At 34.5% G+C, this 23711-nt stretch overlaps 1 protein-coding gene and 1 pseudogene across 4 annotated transcripts in view; one reads left to right on the top strand and one right to left on the bottom strand.

Moving 5' to 3' along the window:
• The window catches only part of AKT3 (AKT serine/threonine kinase 3), a 395398-nt gene that overhangs the window by 53329 nt on the left and 318358 nt on the right, over positions 1-23711 (bottom strand). The window lies entirely within an intron of this gene.
• On the top strand, positions 16909-18745 carry LOC132593584 (zinc finger CCCH domain-containing protein 15 pseudogene; annotated as a pseudogene).

Below are 23711 nucleotides of genomic sequence, written 5' to 3'. Positions count from 1 at the left end.
GAGGACAGTCTCAGAGACCTCTGGGACAACATCAAACACAACAACATTCGAATTATAGGGGTCCCAGGAGAAGAAGAGAAAAAAAAAAGGGTCTGAGAAAATATTTGAAGAGATTGTGTTGAAAACTTCCCTAAAATGGTAAAGGTATTAGTCAAACGAGTCCAGGAAGCCAAGAGTCCCATACACGATACCAACAGGGAGAAACAAGACAAGACACATATTAATCAAACTATCAGAAATTAAATACAAGGAAAAATATTAAAAGCAGGAAGAGAAAAGCAACAAGTAATATACAAAGGAATCCCCATAAGGTTAAGAGCTGATGTTTCAGCAGAAACTCTGCAAGCCAGAAGGGACTGGCACGACATATTTAAAGTGATGAAAGGGAAAAACCTACAACCAAGATTATTCTACCCAGCAAGGATCTCATTCAGATTCAATGGAGAAATTAAAACCTTTACAAACAAGCAAAAGTTAAGAGAATTCAACACCACCAAACAGCTTTACAAAAAACGCTAAAGGAACTTCGCTAGGCAGGAAACACAAGAGAGGGAAAAGACCTACAATAACAAACCCTAAACAATTATGAAAATCGTAATAGGAACATATATATCAATAAATACGTTAAATGTAAATGGGTTAAATGCTCCAACCAAAAGACACAGACTGGCTAAATGGATACAGAAACAAGACCCATATATATTTTGTCTACAAGAGACCCACTTCAGACCGAGGGACACATACAGACTGAAAGTGAGGGAATGGAAAAAGATACTCCATGCAAATGGAAATCAAAAGAAAGCTGGTGTAGCAATTCTCATATCAGAAAACATAGACTTAAAATAAAGACTATTAAAAGAGACAAAGAAGGACACTACATAATGATCAAGGGATCAATACAAGAAGAAGATATAACAATTGTAAATATTTATGCACCCAACATAGGAGCACCTCAATACATAAGGCAAATGCTAACAGCCATAAAAGGGGAAATAAACAGTAACACATTATAGCAGGGGACTTAAACACCCCACTTTCACCAATGGACAGATCATCCAAAATGAAAATAAATAAGAAAACACAAGGTTTAAATGACACATTAAACAAGATGGACTTAACTGATATCTATAGGACATCCCATTCAGAAAAAACAGAATACACTTTCTTCTCAAGTGCTCATGTAATTCTCCAGGATAGATCATATCTTGGGTCACAAATTAAGCCTTGGTAAATTTAAGAAAATTGAAAGCATATCAAGTATGTTTCCCGACCACAATGCTATGAGACTAGGTATAAATTACAGAAAAATAAACTGTAAAAATTACAAACACATGGAGGCTAAACAATACACTACTAAATATCCAAGAGATCACTGAAGAAATCAAAGAGGAAATCAAAAAATACCTAGAAACAAATGACAATGAAAACACAATGACCCAAAACCTGTGGGTTGAAGCAAAAGCAGTTCTAAGAGGGAAGTATATAGCAATACAATCCTACCTCAAGAAACAAGAAACATCTCAAATAAACAACCTAACCTTACACCTAAAGAAATTAGAGAAAGAAGAACAAAAAACCCCAGAGTTAGCAGAAGGAAAGAAATCATAAATATCAGATCAGAAATAAATGAAAAAGAAATGAAGGAAACAATAGCAAACATTAATAAAATTAAAAGCTGGTTCTTTGAGAAGTTAAACAAATTTGATAAACCATTAGCCAGACTCATGACAAAAAAAAAAAGAAGACTCAAATCAACAGAATTAAAAATGAAAAAGAAGTAGCAACTGACACTGAAGAAATACAAAGGATCATGAGAGATTACTACAAGCAACTCTATGCCAATAAAATGGACAACCTGGAAGAAATGGACAAATTCTTAGAAAAGCACAACCTTCTGAGACTGAACCAAGGAGAAATAGAAAGTATAAACAGACCAATCACAAGCACTGAAATAGAAACTGTGATTAAAAATCTTCCAACAAACAAAAGCGCAGGACCAGATGGCTTCACAGGCGAATTCTATGAAACATTTAGAGAAGAGCTAACACCTATCCTTCTCAAATGCTTCCAAAATATAGCACAGAGAGGAACACTCCCAAACTCATTCTACAAGGCCACCATCACCCTGATACCAAAACCAGACAAAGATGCCAGAAAAAAAGAAAACTACAGGCCCATATCACCGATGAACACAGATGCAAAAATCCTCAACAAAATACTGGCAAACAGAATCCAACAGCACATTAAAAACATCATACACCATGATCAAGTGGTGTTTATCCCAGGAATACAAAGATTCTTCACTCTACGCAAATCAATCAATGTGATATACCATATTAACAAACTGAAGGACAAAAACCATATGATAATCTCAATAAATGCAGAAAAATCTTTCGATAAAATTCAGCACCCATTTACGATAAAAACTCTCCAGAAGGTAGGCAGAGAGGGACCCTACCTCAACATAATACAGGCCCTATATGACAAACCCACAGCCAACATTGTTCTCAATGGTGAAAAACTGAAACTACTTCCTCTAAGATCAGGAAGAAGACAAGGTTTCCTTCTCTCACCACTGTTATTCAACATAGTTTTAGAAGTTTTAGCCATAGCAATCAGAGAAGAAAAAGAAACAAAAGGAATCCAAATCAGAAAAGAAGTAAAACTGTCCCTGTTTGCAGATGACATGATACTATACTTAGAGAATCCTGAAGATGCTACCAGAAAACTACTAGAGCTAATCAATGAATTTAGTAAAGTAACAGGATATAGCATTAATGCACAGAAATCTCTTGCATTCCTATACACTAATGATGAAAAATCTGAAAGAGAAATTAAGGAAACACTCCCATTTACCACTGCAACAAAAAGAATAAAATACCTAGGAATAAACCTACCTAAGGACACAAAAGACTGGTATGCAGAAAATTATAAGACACTGATCAAAAAATTAATAATGATACAAACAGATGGAGAGATATACCATGTTCTTGGATTGGAAGAATCAACATTGTGAAAATGACTCTATTACCCAAAGCAATCTAGAGATTCAAGGCAATCCCTATCAAACTACCACTGGCATTTTTAACAGAACTAGAACAAAATATTTCACAATTTGTATGGAAACACAAAAGACCCCAAATTGCCAAAGCAAACTTGAGAAAGAAAAATGGAGCTGGGAGAATTAGGCTCCCTGACTTCAGACTATACTACAAAGCTATAGTAATCAAGACAGTATGGTACTGGCACAAAAATAGAAATATAGATCAATGGAACACGATAGAAAGGTCAGAGATAAACCGACACACATATGGTCACCTTATCTTTGACAAAGAAGGCAAGAATAAACAATTGAGAAAAGACAGCCTCTTCAATAAATGGTACTGGGAAAACTGGACAGCTACATGTACAAGAATGAAATTAGAACACTCCCTAACGCCATATACAAAATAAACTCAAAATGGATTAAAGACCTAAATATAAGGCCAGACACTATAAAAACTCTTAAAGGAAAGCATAGTGAGAACACTCTATGACATAAATCACAGCAAGATTCTTTTTGACCCACCTCCCAGAGAAATAGAAATAAAAACAAAAATAAACAAATGGGACCTAATGAAACTTAAAAGGTTTTGCACAGCAAAGGAAACCATAAACAAGATGAAAAGCCAACCCTGAGAATGGGAGAAAATATTTGCAAACGAAACAACTGACAAAGGATTAATCTCCAAAATATACAACAGCTCATGGGGCTCAATATCAAAAAAACAAACAACCCAATCCAAAAATGGGCAGAAGACCTAAACAGACATTTCTCTGCAGAAGATATACAGATTGCCAACAAACACATGAAAGAATGCTCAACATCACTAATCATTAGAGAAATGGAAATCAAAACTACAATGAGGCATCACCTCACACCAGTCAGAACGGCCATCATCAAAAAATCTACAAACAATAAATGCTGGGGAGGGTGTGGAGAAAAGGGAACCCTCTTGCACTGTTGGTGGGAATGTGTATTGGTACAGCCACTATGGAGAACAGTATGGAGCTTCCTTAAAAAACTAAAAATAGAACTACCATATGACCCAGCAATCCCACTACTGGGCATATACCCTGAGAAAACCATAATTCAAAAAGAGTCATGTACCACAATGTTCATTGCAGCACTATTCACAATAGCCAGGATATGGAAGCAACCTAAGTGTCCATCGACAGATGAATGGATAAAGATGATGTGGCACACATATACAATGGAATATTACTGGGCCAGAAAAAGAAACGAAACTGAGTTATTTGTAGTGAGGTGGATGCACCTAGTGTCTGTCATACAGAGTGAAGTAAGTAAGAAAGAGAAAAACAAATACCATATGCTAACACATATATATGGAATCTAAAAAACAAAATGGTCCTGATGAACCTAGGGGCAGGACAGGAATAAAGACGCAACCATGGAGAATGGACTTGAGGACATGGAGAGGGGAAGGGTAAGCTGGGGCAAAGTGAGAGAGTGGCATTGATATATATATATATATATATACATATATATATATATATATATGTATATATATATATATATCCAATTGTAAAATAGCTAGTGGGAAGCAGCTGCATAGCACAGGGAGATCAGCTCAGTGCTTTCTGAGTACCTTGAATGGTGGTACAGGGAGTGTCGGAGGGAGTCGCAAGAGAATGGGGATATGGGGATATATGTATACATATAGCTGATTCACTTTGTTATACAGCAGAGACTAACATAACATTGTAAAGCAATTATACTCCAATAAAGATGTTAAAAATTTTTTTTAATCTATTTACTTCTAAGGTTACTAAAAGTGTTTTCAATGTGTTTTTTAAAATAATGAATAGTTTCTAACTTCATCTTCATGAAAAGATTTTGTATAAAGATTGAGATGATCATGTGGATTATACAATTTCTAAATAAGTTAAATGAGATTAAAACATTTTTAATCTAATCATATTTCTAGAAAAAATTCAACATGAATATGAGAATGTAAATATTTTATGCATTGTTGGAAATAGCTGGTTAACACTTTACTTAGGATAATTTAAGTCTATGTTCATAAATGGGCAATAATTTTTCTGCTGTATGAGCCTTGTCAGGGTTTGATATCAAGGTTGTAACATAAATTTCAGATGCATATAACATGTTTTTCTCCTTTTCTTCAGGAACAAATTGTATAAAGTATTTTTAATGATAGAAATTATCTTTTCTTTGTTGTATGAAGATTATCTAAAAAAGGCATGTGGACTTGACTTGTTATTTCTATATTTGGGTGGAAACACTGAAGTTGAAAAGATGACAGATTGTATACTAATTTAAAGATTAGATATAGATGTTTTCACATTTTTCTTGAGTCAGCTGATAATTTATAGTTTTATAAAAATTGTCAAGTAATTCTTTCATTGTAGTTGCATCATATTTTAACTACTGTATTGTAGTTGTGCCCCATTTCACATATTTTTGTGCTGTCTAACTTTTCTTGATTAACTTTGAGATTAGTCTACTTTTGTAATCTTCTACATAACTGCAGTTTTGTTTTCTTGATCCTTTCAAATGTTTGTTTTCTATTTCATTCATTTTTACTTTTGTATTTATTATTTGTATCTACTCACTTCCACTGGGTTTATTCTGTTGCTGCTCTTTTCCCTCCTAATTTGATTTGGAAGACTTACTAATTAATTTTTGACCTTTCTTTTCTGTTGTCCGCTCTCAACACAATACAAGTATTTAAGAACCTCTTTTGACCTCCCTGGTGGCACAATGGTTAAGAATCCGCCTCCCAATGCAGGGGAGATGGGTTCAAGCCCTGGTCTGGGAAGATCTCACATGCCGTGGAGGAACTAAGCCCAGGCACCACAACTAGAGAGCCTGCACTCTAGAGTCCACAAGCCACAACTACTGAGCCCGCATGCCATAACTACTGAAGCCCGCATGCCAAAACTGCTGAAGCCTGTGTGCCTAGAGCCCGTGCTCCGGAACAAGAGAATCCACTGCAGTGAGAAGCCTGTGCACTGCAGTGAAGAGTAGACCCGCTCACTGCAACTAGAGAAAGCCCATGTGCAGCAGCAAATACCTGATGTAGCCAAAAAACAAACAAAAAAAAAAACAAAAAAAAAAAAAAGGAAAAAAGAAGAACCTCTTTGGCTGCATTTCACAAATTTTCATTGTAATTCAGTTCTAAACATTTTCTGATTTCCAACGTGCCTATTTTGTAATCCATGAATTATATTAAAGTTTATTTTAAACGTTTGGGTTTTAGAGAGGTATTTCCTTGCTGATTGCTCCAAGTTTTATTGCAATGTGATCACAGAATATGATCAGAGCTATATTGTAGTTCCTTTGTTCTACTGAGGTTTGATTTGTTGTTTTAAAAGAAATGCACATTCTAAACTACAGACCGATATCCCCATGAACATTGCTGCAAAAATCCTCAATAAAGTATCAGCAAAATGAATTCAGAAGTATATTAAAATGATTTTATATGACCATTTCATAAGGATTTCACTGAATCAATAACATCCACTTTGACCAGTAATTATCATCTCAACAATATTAAGTTTCCAACCCACAAACATGGGATGTCTTTCCAATTATTTATGTCTAATTTATTTAAGCAATGTTTTGTAGTTTGCAGCATATAAATTTTACATCTACCTAATTATATTTATTCCTAAATATTTTATTCTTTTTGATGCTATTTTCTATGGAATTGTTTTCTTAATTTACTTTTCAGATATAGCTAATGTGTAGAAATATAATGTATTTTGTGTGTGATTTTGTATCTGCAACTTTGCTGGATTTTTCATTAGCTTTAAGAGGTTTTTTGGTGTGTGTCTGTATTCCTTAGTGTTTTCTACATATAAGATCATGTCATCTGTTAACAGAGATAGTTTTACTACTTCCTTTCCCATTTGATTGCATTTTATTTCCTGTTCTTTCTAAACATTCTGACAACTTCTAGTACTATGTTGAAATGAAATGCTGAAAGTAGGAATCTTTGTCTTCTTCCTTATCTTTGGGGAAAAGCTTTCAGACTTTCATCATAAAGTGTGTGACCTGTGGGTTCATACATGGCCTTTATTATGATGAGGAAGTTTCCTTCTATTTCTAGTTTTCTGAGTATGGGTTTTTTGTTTTGTTTTGTTTCTTTTACCATGAAAGAGTGCTGAATTTTGTCAAATGCTTTTTCTGCACCAGCTGAAATCACATGGGTTTTTTCTTTATTCTGTTGAAGTAGGGTATTACATTGATTGATTTTAGTATTATGAATCTTTGCATTCCTGGCATACAACTCACTTCATCATGATGTATAATCCTTTTAATATGCTGCTGATTGGTTTGTTAGTGTTTGGTTGAGAATTTTTGCATGTGTATTAACTGGGAATATTGGTGTACAGTTTTCTTGCAGTGTCTTTGCATGATTTTGGAATCAGGGTAATGCTGTCTTCACAGAATGAGTCAGGAAGTACTCACTCCTCTTCAGTTTCTTGGAATAGTTTGAGAAGGATTGGCATTATTTCTCCTTTAAATGTTTGAAGAATTCTCTAGTGAAGCTATCTGGTCTAGGGCTTTTCTTTATTGATATTTTGTTTACTTTGTCCTTATTAGTTCTTATTAGTTTTAGGTCTATTCAAAATTTCTATTTCTACTTGAGTAGTTTTGGCAGGTTGTACGTTTTTAGGAATTTTTCCAATACATATAGGTTACCCACTTTATTAGTGTACAGGTGTTCATATTACTCTCATAATTCTTTTTATTTCTATAAAGTCAGTAGTAATGTTTTTCACTTGTGATTTTAATATCTGCTTTTTCTTTTTCTTAGTCAATCTACTTAAAAGTTTGTCAATTTTGTTGATCTTTTCAAACAATGAACTATTTTTGGTTTTATTGACTTTATTGTTTTTCTATTGTCTATTTGTCTATTGCATGTATATCCACTCTAATCTTTATGCCAAAAATTGGCTAACCTAGATGAAGTGATGAAATTCACTTCATGAAGATATAACAATATTAAATCTGGGTGCACCTAAGAACAGAACTTTAAGTTTAAAGTAAAGAAAAAGTGATAGAACTGAAAGAGAATTAGTCAACACCACAATTATTGTTCAGGATTTTACTTATCCTCTCTTAGTAATTGATAAAAGCAAGCTGGCAAACAATCAGTAAGGATGTAGAATACTTAAAACTATTAACCCACTTGATCTAATTGACATTTACAGAACACTGTATATAACAAGAGAAGAATACACATTATTTCAAATGCACATGAAACACTCATCAACATAAACCGTATTTTCTTCATTAAACAAATCTCAATGGATTTAAATTATTTAAAATTATACGAAATATGTTCCTTAACAACAACAAAATTAGACTAGAGATGTAAACAGAAAGATAACTAAAAAATCTCCAAATATTGTAAATCAAACAACACACTTCAGTAAACCATAGGGTCACAGAAGGAATTACAAGGAAAATTAGAAAGCATTTTGAAATAAAAATTAAATCATAAAATGACATAACAAAACTTACATGATGCAGCTAGGGCAGTGCTTAGAGGTAGTAAAAATACAGCACTACAAGCTCATATTATAAAAGAAAGGTTTCAAATCTAGTAAGTTTTCAACGTAATTGGCTAAAAGGAAGAGCTTATAAAACAAGGTAAAAGGAATAGAAAAAAATAAAGAAAATAATGCATCAACTTAATGCCAGTGAATTCAACAATTAGACAAAATTTTTTAAATACCTTGAAACACAGATAAACTATAAAACCTCACTGAAAAGAAACAGATAATAAGAGGTACCGTATATCCACTAAATAAATTGAATTTCTTTACTCTAGGCTCAGATGGCTTCACAGGACATTCTGTCAACATTTAAAGAAGAAATAAGGGCAATTCTATGCAAACTTTTCCATAAAATAGAAGAGGGAACACCACTTATTTTTGGTGTTCAGCATTATCCTGATTCTAAAACCAGATAGTACATGAAAAGAAAAATATAGTCCAATATTTCCTATGACTATAAATGCAAAATTCTTAACAAAATACTGAAACAATCTAGCAATATATAAAAAAGATAACATACCATGATTGTTTAGAGGTTTATCCTAGGCATGCAAGTGAAAATCAATCAATGTGAGTCAATGTATTAATAAACTAAGGTAGAAACATCATATAGTTATCTCAATGAATGCAGAAAAAAAGCATTCGATGAAATCCAGCATTTATTCATAATAAAAATGTTCATGAAATAGAAACAGCAGATAATTTTGTCAAGCTGAGAGATGGCATGCATAAAAAAACCTACAGCTAATATCATAATCAGAAGGGGAAATGCAAATTCTATCTCCCCCAAATTAGTAATAATTAAATGTCTGTTCTCACCATCTCTATACAACATTGTTCTGGAGATCCTAGTCAATGCAATAAGGTAAGAAAAAGAAGAAATAAAAGGCATACAAGTTGGAAATGGATGACATGATCATCTATGTAGACTACCTCCTAAAAAAAAGAAAGGTACCAAAAGTATTAAGTACATTCAAACCCAATAAACTAGTGACATACACATAAACCCTCCACTAAAGACCTATTTAGCTCAGTTTCCTTGGTTTCTTTTACTCAGTACCTAATGTCTGACTTTCAACAAAAAATTATAAGACATATTAAAAGATTAAAAATATATTTTCAAGATACAGAGAAGGCCTCAAATATGGCAGAGAGAGATGTTGAAATTATGAGACTAGGAATTTGAAGCAGCTATGATCAATATATTAAAGGCTTTAGTAGAAAAAGTTGACTATATGCAAGAACAGATGGATAATATAAGTAGATAAATGGAATCTCTAAGAAAGCATCAAAGGAAATGCTAGCAATCAAAAACACCATCACAGAAATTAAGAACACTTTTGATAGCCTCACCAATCAGAACACAGCCAAGGACAGAATCAGTGAGCTTGAAGAAATGTTAATAGAAACTTTCAAAATTGAAATGCAAAGAGAAAAAAGAATAAAAAAGAACAGAATATCCAAAAATTGTGAGACAATTATATAAGATGTAATGTACGTGTAATGGGAATATAAGAAGAAGAGAGAGAGAATGGAACAAAAGAAATATTTGAAGCAATAACAGTATTCCAAAATTACTGCTATGCACCATACTACAGGTCCTGGAAGTTCAGAGAATATCAGTCAAGACAAGTACCCCCAAATCTACACTTAGCCATAGGTATAGCCATTTAAACTGAAGAAAATCAAAGACAAAGATAAAATCTTGAGAGAAGGCAGAAGTGGGTGAGTGCACATGCACACGCGCACACACACAGCAAAAAACTTTATCTATAAAGGTGAAAGTTAAGAATTACATTGAGTTTCTCTTCAGTAACCTTGCAAGCAATGAAAAAATGGAGTGAAATATGTAGTGTTGAAAGACAAAAGCATCAACCTAGAATTCTGTATAGAGCAAAATTATCCTTCAAAAATAAGGAAAAATAAAGACTTTCCCAGACAAAAAACTGAGGCAATTTGTCACCAGGAGACCTACCTTGCAAAAACTGTTTAAAGAAATTCATCAAAAAGAAGGCAAATGATATAGATCAGAAACTTAGATTTACATAAAGAAGTGTATTAAAGAAGGAATACACGAAGATTAAATATTTTTTTCCATATTCTTAATTAAAATAATTAGACAAAAGTTTGTTCATTTTGAGTTTATTTTTGTGTATGGTATTAGGGAGTGCTCTAATTTCATTCTTTTACATATAGCTGGCGAAGCAACCAACAAGGGATTAATCTCCAAAATATATAAACAGCTCAATATCAAAAAAACAAACAACCCAATCAAAAAATGGATGGAAGACCTAAATAGACATTTCTCCAAAGAAGACATACGGATGGCCAACAAACACATGAAAATATGCTCAACATTAATTATTAGAGAAATGCAAATCAAAATTAAAATGAGGTATCACCTCACATCAGTCAGAATGGCCATTATCAAAAAATCTACAAACAATAAATGCTGGAGAGGGTGTGGAGATAAGGAAACCCTCATGCATTGTTGGTGGGAATGTAAATTGATACAGCCATTATGAAGAACAGTATGGAGGTTCTTAAAAAACTAAAAATAGAATTACCATATGACCTAGTGATCCCACTATTGGGCATATATCCTGAGAAAACCACAATTCAAAAAGACACATGCATCCCAAGGTTCTCTGCAGTACTATTTATAACAGCCAGGACGTGGAAGCAACCTAAATGTCCATTAACAGAGGAATGGATAAAGAAGATGTGGTACATATATACAATGGAATATTACTCGGCCATAAAATGGAACGAAATTGGGTCATTTGTAGAGACATGAATGGACCTAGAGACTGTCGTACAGAGTGAAGTAAGTCAGAAAGAGAAAAACAAATATTGTATATTAATGCATATATGTGGAATCTGAAAAAATTGGTATAGATGATCTTATTTACAAAGCAGAAATAGAGACACAGACGTACAGAAAAAACGTATAGATACCAAGGGGGAAAGGGAGGGTTGGACAAATTGGGAGATTGGGATTGGCATATATACACTATTGATACTATGTATAAAATAGATAACTAATGAGAACCTACTGAATAGCACAGGGAACTCTACTCAATGCTCTGTGGTGACCTAAATGAGAAGGAAATCCAAAAAAGAGGGGATATATGTATACATATAGCTGATTCACTTTGCTGTAAAGTATAAACTAACACAATATTGTAAAGCAACCATACTCCAATAGAAAAAAAAAAAAGTTTGTTATGGGACTTCCCTGGTGGTCCATTGGTTAAGACTCCATGCTCCCAATGCAGGGAGCACGCGTTCGATCCCTGGTCAGGGAACTAAGAGCCTGCAGCTGCATAACGCAGCCAAAAAAAAAAAGTTTGTTCAAAATAGTAATGCAACAATATATACAATAATTCCAGGTTATGGACAAATGACATTAATGACAGCAATATTATAAGTAACTTATGCTATCCATGAAGTGGTATAGTATTATTTGAAAAAGGCCTAGAATTAGTTATAAATATAGACTGCAAACTCTAAGGTCAAGCACTAAAAAAATTTAAAAGAAGTGTAAAGGATATGTTAAGAGAGAAGGAAAAATGCAGTCTTAGAAAACGCTCCCTTAAAACCAGGCAAGTCAGAAAAAAAGTAAAAAGTGGAAAAGAAAAGAAGATACAAAGAACAGGATAATGAATAGAAAATAAATTCAACTATTAATTCAATGAACAGATATTAATTCAACTATGTCAATATCACTTTAAATGTCAATGTCTAAAAACAACTAAAAGACAAAGACCATCAGAGAGAATAAAAAAACAAGACCCAACCATATGTTATCTATAAGAAATCCACTTTAAATATAAAGACACAAAGAGATTAAAAGTGAGGGGATACCTATTTAAATCTTCTGCCCATTTTTTGATGGGGTTGTTTGTTTTTTGATATTGAACTACATGAGCCGTTTGTACATTTTGGAGATTAATCCCTTGCCAGTCATATCATTTGCAAATATTTTCTCCCATTTTGCAGGTTGCCTTTTCGTTTTGTGTATGGTATCCTTTGCTGTGCAAAACCTTTTAAGTTTAATTAGGTCCCATTTGTTTATTATTATTTTTTCCATTACTCTAGGAGATTAATCCAAAAGCATATTGCTCAAACAGTGTGCTGCCTATGTTTTCCTCTAGGATTTTTATAGTATCTGGTCTTACATTTAGGCCTTTAATCCAGTTTGAGTTTATTTTTGTGTATGGTGTTAGAGAATGTTCTAATTTAATTCTTTTACATGTAGCTGTCCAAAGAAGACATACAGATGGCCAAAAGGCACATGAAAAGATGCTCAACATCACTAATCATTAGAGAAATGCAAATCAAAACTACAATGAGGTACCACCTCACACTGCTCAAAATGGCCAGCATCAAAAAGTCTACAAATAATAAATGCTGGAGAGGGTGTGGAAAAAAAGGAACCCTTCTTCACTGTTGGCAGGAATGTAAATTGGTACAGCCACTATGGAGAACAGTATGGAGGCTTCTTAAAAAACTAAAAATAGAGCTACCATATGATCCTGCAATCCCACTCCCAGGCATATATCCAGAGAAAGTCATAATTCAAAAAGATACATGAGGTTCATAGCATCACTATTCACAATAGACAAGACATGAAAGCAACCTGAACGTCCATCGACAGATGAATGGATAAAGAAGATGTGGTGTATACATATACAATGGAATATTGTTCAGCCATAAAAAAGAATGAAATAATGCCATTTGCAGCAATATAGATGGACCTAGAGATTATCATACTAAGTGAAGTAACGCAAGCCAGACAGTGAAAGATAAATATCATATGATATCGCTTATATGTGGAACCTAAAAAAAAAAAAGTTACAAATGAACTTATCTCCAAAACTGGTATTTCCAAAACAGAAAGACACTCACAGACATAGAAAACAAACTTATGGTTACCAAAGGGAAAAGGGGGTGGGGGGAGAGATAAATTATGAGGTTGGCATTAACACTACTGTATATAAAATAGATAACCAACAAGAATCTACTGTATAGCACAGGGAACTATACTCAATACTTTGTAATAACCTATAAGGGAAGAGTATCTGAAGACAAAAAAAATATACATATGTATAAATAAATTGCTGGGCTGTACACCTGAAGCTAACAGGATATTGTAAATCAACTGTACTTTGATTAAAAAAAACCTAATGTGATCTAAGATTGCATTAATTGCAGGTTAAAAAATAAGTAAGGGAAACCATGGTAACACTTATCAAAAGAAAGCTGGAGTAGCTATATTAATTTCAGACACAGCCGACTTCAGAGTAATGAAAATTATCACAGATTAAAAGAGACATTACAGGGCTTCCCTGGTGGCGCAGTGGTTAGGGGTCCGCCCGCCGATGCAGGGGACATGGGTTCGTGCCCCGGTCCGCGAAGATCCCACGTGCCGCGGAGCGGCTGGGCCCGTGGGCCATGGCCGTTGGGCCTGCGCGTCCGGAGCCTGTGCTCCACAACGGGAGAGGCCACAGCAGTGAGAGGCCCGCGTACCACAAAAAAAAAAAAAAAAAAAAAAAAAGACATTACATAATGATAAAGGGGTTAATTCTCCAAAAAGACGTAACAATGCTTAATGTGTACGCATGTAACAAGAGAGTTTCAAAATACAATGGACAAAAACTGATAGAACCTCAAGGAGAAATAGATTAATTCATTATTACAGTTGGAGAATTTAACATCCCTTTATCAGTAATTGACAGATCCAGCAGGCAGAAAATTAGTAAGGACTGAAAAGCACCATCAGCCAACTGGATCTAATTGATATTTATAGACTACCTTCTCCAACAACAGTAGCAATACACATTCTTCTTAAGCTCACAGAACATTCACCAAGACAAACCATATTCTAGGCCATAAAACACACCTTAAAAAATTTAAAAGAACAGAAATCATACAAAGGTATGCTCTCAAACCACAATAGAATTAAATTGGCAATCAATAAGTTAAAGATATCTGGAAAAATTCCAAATACTTAGAGATTAAACAATATAGTTCTAAATAGCATATAGGTCAAATAAGATGTCTTAAGAAAAATTTAAATATATTTTAAACCAAATAAAAATGAAAATATGGGTTTCCCTGGTGGCGCAGTGGTTGAGAGTCCGCCTCCCAATGCAGGGGACACGGGTTCGTGCCCCAGTCCAGGAAGATCCCACATGCCGCGGAGCAGCTAGGCCCGTGAGCCATGGCCGCTGAGCCTGCGTGTCTGGAGCCTGTGCCCCGCAACAGGAGAGGCCACAACATACAGCAAAAGAAAAAAAAAAGAAAATACAACTTATCAAAATTTGTGGGATGCAGTAAAAACAGTATATATAGGAAAACATATAGCATTGAATCATACATTTGAAAAGAAAGATCTAAAAGCAATGATCTACACTTCCAGTTTAGGAAACCAGAAATAGAAGAGCAAATAAAATCTGAAATAAGGAGAAGAAAATAAATAAAGATGAGAGCATAAATCCATAAATTTGAAAATTGAAAACTGATAGAGAAAATCACCAAAATCACAAGCTGGCTCTTTCAAAAGATCAAAAAGTTGATGAACATCTGCCACATTAAGAAAGAAACTGCATTTCTATCAGGGCTTCTGGCATTTCTAATAGTGTTTTGTGCACATAAATGCTATTTGGTGCAAAAATTTTACTTTTTATGTTGGAGATCATGCTATTGTTCATTATGCCAAAATTGACTTCTCCCGTTTAATATTTATGTGTTGAAATCTACTTAGCTCAAAATTATAATTGTCTCTGTTTACTTTTTGTGACATTTGACTGTTAAACTTCTATTCATCCTCATTTTTTCCACTTTTCTGTGTAATATTGTTTTAGGTGAGATTCTTGTACAGAACATCTAGTTATATTTTGTTTTTAACCTACTTGAGGGCTTTTACAGCTTAAACCATTTGCATTTCATATCACAACTAACGTTGGTTTTGACAGCTGTCTGTGTTCTTTTATATCCTCAGTGCAATGCCTCACAATCAACAGAAGAGAGTAATTTTAAAGTTAAACTGTCAGAACATTTGGTAGATATTTGTGGCTCATCTTTCTTTGACCTGAAGTTTTAGACTGAACCACCATTTGAGTAGGATAAGAAGAATATCAACATGAAGCTACCTAGAAGCATCTTTTTAGCTTCTCTCTCTTCTCTGTTAGTGTTCATGTTATACTTGTCTAACCTTGCTTTACTTATGAAAACAATAACAATCACTAACATTGGCATGACTGCCATCAACCACCAAACTTCTCATGCTGAGTTTTTCAACCAGAAAATAGAGAGCCGTGATTCAGTCAGAAAAGTGCCACTGCAACTTTTTAAATAATACTTCACAAAGGACCTTGACACACCTTACAAAAATGTGTCCTCAAACCAACTCCCATTCCTGACCACAGATATTTTTTAATACTCAGTCATAGCTCTCAGTGTTCTCATACCTTCCCTCCCCCTGTGTCTCTCTCCCTAAATCTCCTCCCCTTTCCCATTTATTTTCTCATTCCTCTCCTTTTTGTAGAGGAAATCCATTCCCACAACTTTAATTGAATTTCCTTATTGATTCTTGCTCTCATTTCCAAATGTTAGTGCTGTATTTCTAGCTCTGAGATAATTCCATTTAAAATTAAATTATTACCAAAACCAGCAATAATCCTCCCCCATTTCCCCAGGATTGTCAGACTAGATTACTAATTCTTACTTCTTTAAAATATCTATAGAATTTACGGAATTTCCTTTTCCTTCCTCATTGTCTTTATTCTGTTTCATTGGACTCTACCGCTTAACACTTGTATCATTGCAGCAGTCTCTAAATGAGATTCTCTTTTCCAAACTCTTCTGCCTAAAAGTCTATACCAACAAACTTGAAAAGGTCCAATCATCTTATGTCATTCCCCTACTTCAGGATTTATAATTCTGGTAAGTAGGTGGATCAATCAAACATGAGCTAAATTTTCAAGAAACAATACCAAATTAACAGGCTCACTTCTCCATTTTTTGCATCTACCATAAACTGCTGGTTCTTTCCAGCTTCAGAATTATTTCATGCACTTCAATCATAACGACTTTATTTCTTCTTACATTGGTCTCCCCTCTGAAATGTCACATTCCCATCAATTCCAAGCCTATATTTCCTTCAAATGCATTCTTTTTTCCATAAATATTTCCAAATTAGGGGGATCATGTCTTAGACATGGAGCTAAATGAGCTTTAGAGTAAAGGCTAAAGAAAAACAATGAAGAAGAAAAAAACAAAAGAAAACAAAAAACGATACCAGATGGAAGCATGGATCTACATAAAGGAATGGTGAGTGCTACTAGTTGTAAATATAAAGCATTATTCAGCACATTAAAACATAATTGTCTAAAGCTAAAGAGAATTTATGATGTATTGTGATGTTTATAACATATGAAAGTAAAATACATGAAAATGATAGCATAAAGAATGGAAGGGGAAACAGAAATATGCTATTGAAAGTGATATGTTTATAATATTAACTGAAGGTACAGTGTGATAAGTTAAGCATATATACGGAAAACTCTAAAACAATCTCAAGAGAAGAAAACAAAGGAGTATAGCTAATGACACAATAGCTCAGATAAAATGGAATCATAAAAATAGTCAATAAATCCAAAAGAAGGCAGATAAAGAAACAAATAAAAACAAACTACAAGATGGCAGATTTCAACCCAACTATGTCGATAATTGAATTAAATAAAAATGGGCTGCACATTCCATTAAAAGTCATATATTATCTAATGAATAAGAAAAAATCAAGGTATGCTTTAGCGACTAAGGTGGTTTTGTGTTCATCTTCCTCTTCCTGCCATGGGTCCAGATCCTCTGATGGTATACAACTGTGCTGAAGTCTGGCTGGTGTCAACTGTCTCCACAATGCCCCCTGCCCCCAACCAAGAAACCTGCTCAGGCTGGGGGAAGCAAAAAAGTGGAGTAGAAAAAGAAGATTATTGGAGACAAAGCTTTTGGTCTAAAGAACAAGAAAGGAGCAAAGCAACAAAAGTTTATCAAGGCTGTCACTCATCAAGTTTAATTTGGTCAACAAAATCCACATCAGGTAGCATAAAGGGAAGCCAAAGAGAAACTGAAGAAAGATGACAAGAAGTAAGAATTGCAAGAGCTAAATGAGCTATTCAAACCTGTAGTTGCTGCTCAAAAACTAAGTAAAGGTGCAGATCCTAAATCTGTGGTACGTGCATGGGCAGAGCACTAAAGGAGATAAGTATAAGTTCTCTCATGACTTGACTGTGGTGAGAAAATGTGATGCAAGCAGTGAAGAACTTGAAAAGTATACTACAGTTAATAGGGATGAGAGAAAAACTGGAAGAAGTGAGTAACAAGCACAGTGAGGCAGAAAAGAAAAACTCCAAAACTGTTAGTGTGCAGACATTTCTTTGAAGCTACTGAAAACAACAAATATGGCTGGCTTTGGATATGCCATGGAGGGGGAGATATTTGCATGTATCATGATGCACTTCCTCCTGGATTTGTATTGTATTGTATTTATATTGTATTGTATATTTTTATCTTTTATAAAAAGAAAGTAGAGAAAGAACAGAGAATTTCATTAGAAGATCTAATTGAAAAAGTGTTCTGCCCTAGGTCCAAATGCTGCCAAAATAACTCCAGAACCTTTTCTTATATGCAAGGAAAAAACAAGAAGAGATTGATAAAGTTAATCAAGAAATGCAAAGAAGGAAAGCAGACTTCAAAGCGGGGTAGGCACTAGTTTTCAGTAGTTGTGAGATGTTTGAATTTCATCCTGAGCTGATGATAATGAGGAGGAAGCAGACGATACCTGTTACACCCAGGGAACAGGTGGAGATGAGGCTGATGATTCAATGAGCGATGTAGATGAAACAGGTATTACTGTAGCCAGTCTTGAAAGATTTCAGCACACATACTTCAGAAAGAGATAAAACAAATTAAGCAAAGCTTACAGAGGTAGGGCTAAAAATGGCAAAAGAAGTGATCTGGAAGAAGACAATGAAGGGAAGGGACAGAAAAATGGAGCCATCGATGCTGTTCCTATTGATGAAAACCTTTTTGGGGGAAGATGTGGATGATCTAAAAGAACTTAAACACACTTGATTTAGAAGAATGACATCATACAAGTCAATGAAAAAATTAAGCCAGCTCAGCATGGTTGAAATTGACTACATTAATTTTTCCACCTAGAATTCTTCAATAGGATGCTTATTTTCCATGCTGATTCTGGTGGGCTTACTTGCCTCCAAAAAAGGAATATTCTCCCTAACTCCTATATTCTGACTTTGGCTACATCTCATAGTAAGTTCAGAGTAGTTCATGATAAACTGGAAATGATCGATTGTTCTAACTGTCCACTCAGGTAGGAAGTGTAATTGCCCTTCAAGCTCCTGATTTTCTCCGGGCATGTATTATTACAAGGACAACATAAATGTAAATTTAAAATACCCTTCATTTAACAAAGTTTTTAATGAGTGATTTCATTTCTTTTGTATTTATATGTTTAAAAGACTGTCTAGGGCTTCCCTGGTGGCACAGTGGTTAAGAATCCACCTACCAATGCAGGGGATATGGGATTGAGCCCTGGCTGGGAAGATCCCACATGCCTCGGAGCAACAAAGGCCATGTGCCACAACTACTGAGCCTGCACTCTAGAGCCCGCGAGCCATAATTACTGAAGCCTGTGAGCCTAGAGCCTGTGCTCCGCAACAAGAGAAGCCACTGCAATGAGAAGCCTGCGCACCGCAACAAAGAGTAGCCCCTGCTCACCACAACTAGAGAAAGTCCACGTGCAGCAACGAAGACCCAAGGCAGCCAAAAGTAAATAAATTTATTAAAAAAAAAAAAAAGGACTGCCTAAAATATGAGCACTGTCATTCATAAAGAAAACCACAGATTTAGCATTGTATATCTTTGGACAATTTGATGGCAATTTAAAATGGAACTTCTTAAATCTCACAGGATCAGTTGCAGTAACCTATGTTTAATTTCTTTGTTGTTGTTGTTAATAACGTTGTAAATAAAATCCTCATACATTAAAATCCAAAAAACAAAAAAAAAAGCAAGAGTCAACTATATCATGTCTAAGAGAAAATACACTTAAATATAATGATACAGGTTAAAAATAACAAGATGGGAAAAATATACAAATTCAAAAGAAAGCTGGAGAACTTATATTAATGTCAGACAAAGTAGATTTCAAAACAAAGATTAATGCTACGAATATAAAAGAACATTCATAATGAAAAAGGGGTAGATTCACCAAGAAGACATAGCAATCCTAAATTGCTATGTATACAGCTAACAATGAAGCTTCAAAATTCAAGAAGCAGATCTAAAAAGAGAAACAGGCAAATCCACAATTACAGCTAAAGACTTCAATGATCCTTTTTCAATAACTGATAGAACAAGTAGACATAAAATCAGTAGGAGACATAACACTGTCAATCATCTTGACCAAATGGATACTGGTAGAATATTTTATACAATGTAAGTAGAATACACATCTTTTTCAAGTGTGTATGAAACATACACCAAGATAAACCACTTTATCGACCATAAAACAAATCTGAATAAATTTTAAAGGATTAATATCATATGAAATATGTTTTCCAACCATGGATAAGTAGGAATCAATAACAAAGATGTCTAAAAAATCTATATATTTGGAAATTGTCAACAACACTCTCCTGAATAATCCCTGAGTTAAGAAGGAATCACAAGAGGAACTAAAAATATTTTGAAATGAAAACACAACATATCAAAACTCGCAAAGCATGGCTAACTGTCCTTAGATAGAAACATAGCATTAAGTGCTTATGTTAGAAAAAGAGAAAGGTCTCAAGCCAATAATCTTAGCTTCCTCCTAAGAAGATAAAGAAAAGCAACATCAACTCAAAAGAAGCAGAATAAAGAAATAATAAAGATGAGAATTAATGACTTTGAACACAGAAAAACAATATACCAATATCAGGAATAAAAGAAGTCATCACTATATATACAACCAACACTGTAAAGATATAAAGAGAATATTGCAAACATTTAATTAATTAATTTATTTATATTTATTTGCGGTATGCGGGCCTCTCACTGCTGTGGCCTCTCCCGTTGCGGAGCACAGGCTCCGGATGCGCAGGCTCAGCGGCCATGGCTCACGGGCCCAGCCGCTCTGCGGCATGTGGGATCTTCCCGGACCGGGGCACGAATCCGCAGTCAGACTGCATCGGCAGGCAGACTCTCAACCACTGCGCCACCAGGGAAGCCCCCATTGCAAACATTTTTAAGCCAATAAATTAGCAAACTTAGATGACAAATTCCTTGAAAGCCATAAAATACCAAAACTCAATCAAGAAAAAACAGATAAACAGAAGAGTCCCTTAACTATTCAATAATTAAGTTCATGGTTACAAACCTCCCAACAATGAGAAAACTCTAGGCCCAAGGGGCTTTACTGGTAAATTCTACCAAAGATTTAAGGAATATTTAATATAAATTCTACAGAAACAATTCCATACAAGTGAAGAGGAGGGCATACTTCCCACCTCATTTTAAAAAGGTAAACATGATCCTGAAATGAAAACCATACAAAGACATTCTAAGAAAAGTAGATGACGCCTCAGTATCATGCATGATTTAAGCATGCAAAGAATCCTTTAAAAAACACATTGTATCAAATCTAGCAATACATAATAAGGATATCATAAGTAAGCAGATTTTTCCCCAGGAATAGAAGGTTCATTTAACATTAGAAAAACAATCAATACAATTCACCATTTTAACAGAATATAAAGGAGAAAAACCATATGATCATTACAATAGATGCAAAAAACTTTTAATAAAATTCAACACTTATTCATGATAAAAACTATTACCATACTAGGAATGGAAGGAACTTCCTCAACCCAATAAAGGAGGTATTAAAAACCCTACACTTAGGGCTTCCCTGGTGGCGCAGTGGTTGAGAGTCGGCCTACCGATGCAGGGGATGCGGGTTCGTGCCCCGGTCTGGGAGGATCCCGCATCCTGCATCCCGCATGCCGTGGAGCGGCTGGGCCCCTGAGCCGTGCCTGTTGGGCCTGCACATCCGGAGCCTGTGCGTACGGAGCCTGTGCTCCGCAACGGGAGAGGCCACAACAGGGAGAAGCCCGCGTACCACAAGAAAAAAAAAAAAAACCCTACACTTAGATCAAAGTTTTATAACTTGTTATACTGAAATAATTTTAGGCTTAGAAAAGACTTAGAAAAATAGTACAAACAGTTCCCATATACCCTTTACACACCTTCCCCTGATGCTAATAGTTTATATAGCCATAGTACAGTTATCAAAACTAAGAAATTAAATTGGTACAAAAGTATTAACTACCAAATTTATTTACATTTCACCAGTTTTTAAACTTATGGCCCTTTTCTATTCCAAGATCCAATCTAGAATCCCACATTGAATTTAGTCATCATGTCACCTTAGTCTTTTCCAATCTGTGAAAGTTTCACAATCATTCCTTGCCTTTCATGAAGTTGATACTTTTGAGGGTTTCTTAGGTTTTCTCATGATTATACTGAGGTTATGCATTTTGAGGGAATATAGTACAAAAGTGATACAGCCTTCTCAGGGCATCATATCATGGGTTATAATGATTTCAGTGTCTTATTACTGGTGATATTAATCTTGATCACTTGGTTTAAGACAGTGTTTGCCAGGGCTTTTTACTGTAAAATTACTCTTTTAATCTTTGTAAATAAGTATTTGGGGAAAGATATGTTGACACCATGCAAATATCCTCCTTCTTAAACTTTTGCCCACTAATTTTAACATTCATTGGTGAACCTTGCATACAGGTGTTTTTACTCTGGTGTTTTAACGGTAATGGTAAAACACTCTGGTGTTTTAATGCTAATTTTCTATTTCCCTGATTCCTTCTACATTTATTAACCGGAATTCACCTACAATGAAGACATGTCTGTTCTCAATATTTTATCTATTTGTTCAATCATTAATTTCTGCAGTATAGACTCATGGATATGTATCTTATCTTTTTGGTCATATACAATATTTGTTTTGCTACTGAAATTGTCCCAGCTTTCACCACTGGGAATTATTTAAGGTTGGCTCCTGTGTCGTACAAACATGCACCTTTTTCCATCTACCTTCGTTTTTTAATTTTCTGGTACCACAAAATTCCTTGGGCTCTTCTTTTATTTTCCCCATCCCAGCTGTGGGATCAACTACTTCTCCAAATAACCTTGGTTCTTTTTACTGGAGAATGACATTTAGTAATGAAGATTTAGGTGCTAGATGTGATTAATGTCATATTTAATGGTAAAAAATGTTTTCTCCCTAAGATTAGAAACAAAGCCAGGATGTCAACTCTCATCATTTCTATTCCACTTTGTAGAAAGGTCCTAGCCAATATAATAAGGCAAAATAAATAAATAAAATACGTGCAGATTGAAAATGAAGTAAAACTTTTTATTTATAGAAGATATGATCATCTATTTAGATAACTCTAAGTCATGTACAAAAAAAGCTACTAAAACTAATAGCTTGTAGGATACAAGGTCAATATACAAAAATCAAGCCTATTTCTACTGGTAGCAAACAATATGGAAATGAAATTTAAAAATACCATCCACATCAGAAGACATGAAATACTTATGGATAAATTTAACAAAATATGGGTAAGAACTAAACACTGAAAATTATGAAACATTCCTGAGAGTAATTAAAGAAGACCTAAATAAATGTAGACGTATAGCATGTTCAAATGCCAATTCTTCCCAGATTTTTCTATAAATTGAACATAATCTCACAGAAAATCCCAGCAGGCTTTTTTGTAGATGTTGACAAACTGAGTATAAATCTTATATAGAAATTTAACTAGATTAATTCATATTATGAAATATCCTACCAGAGAATCCTAAAGCTTGAAGATACTTTAAAGATCATAATTTTATGTGGGAGTAAAACAACTTGTCCATTTCCACACAAGAGGGAAGAAACAGATCCAGGATGAGTATTTCCACCTTCCAGTACCAAGTTCTTTAGAGTGGTACATCATGATACTTGTAATTAAGATTAATTCACT

The sequence above is a fragment of the Globicephala melas genome, chromosome 1 (genome assembly GCF_963455315.2).
Source record: "Globicephala melas chromosome 1, mGloMel1.2, whole genome shotgun sequence".
Classification (NCBI taxonomy): domain Eukaryota; kingdom Metazoa; phylum Chordata; class Mammalia; order Artiodactyla; family Delphinidae; genus Globicephala; species Globicephala melas.
The sequence above is the reverse complement of the archived record's forward strand: the minus strand, read 5'-3'. Positions and strand labels throughout refer to the sequence as shown.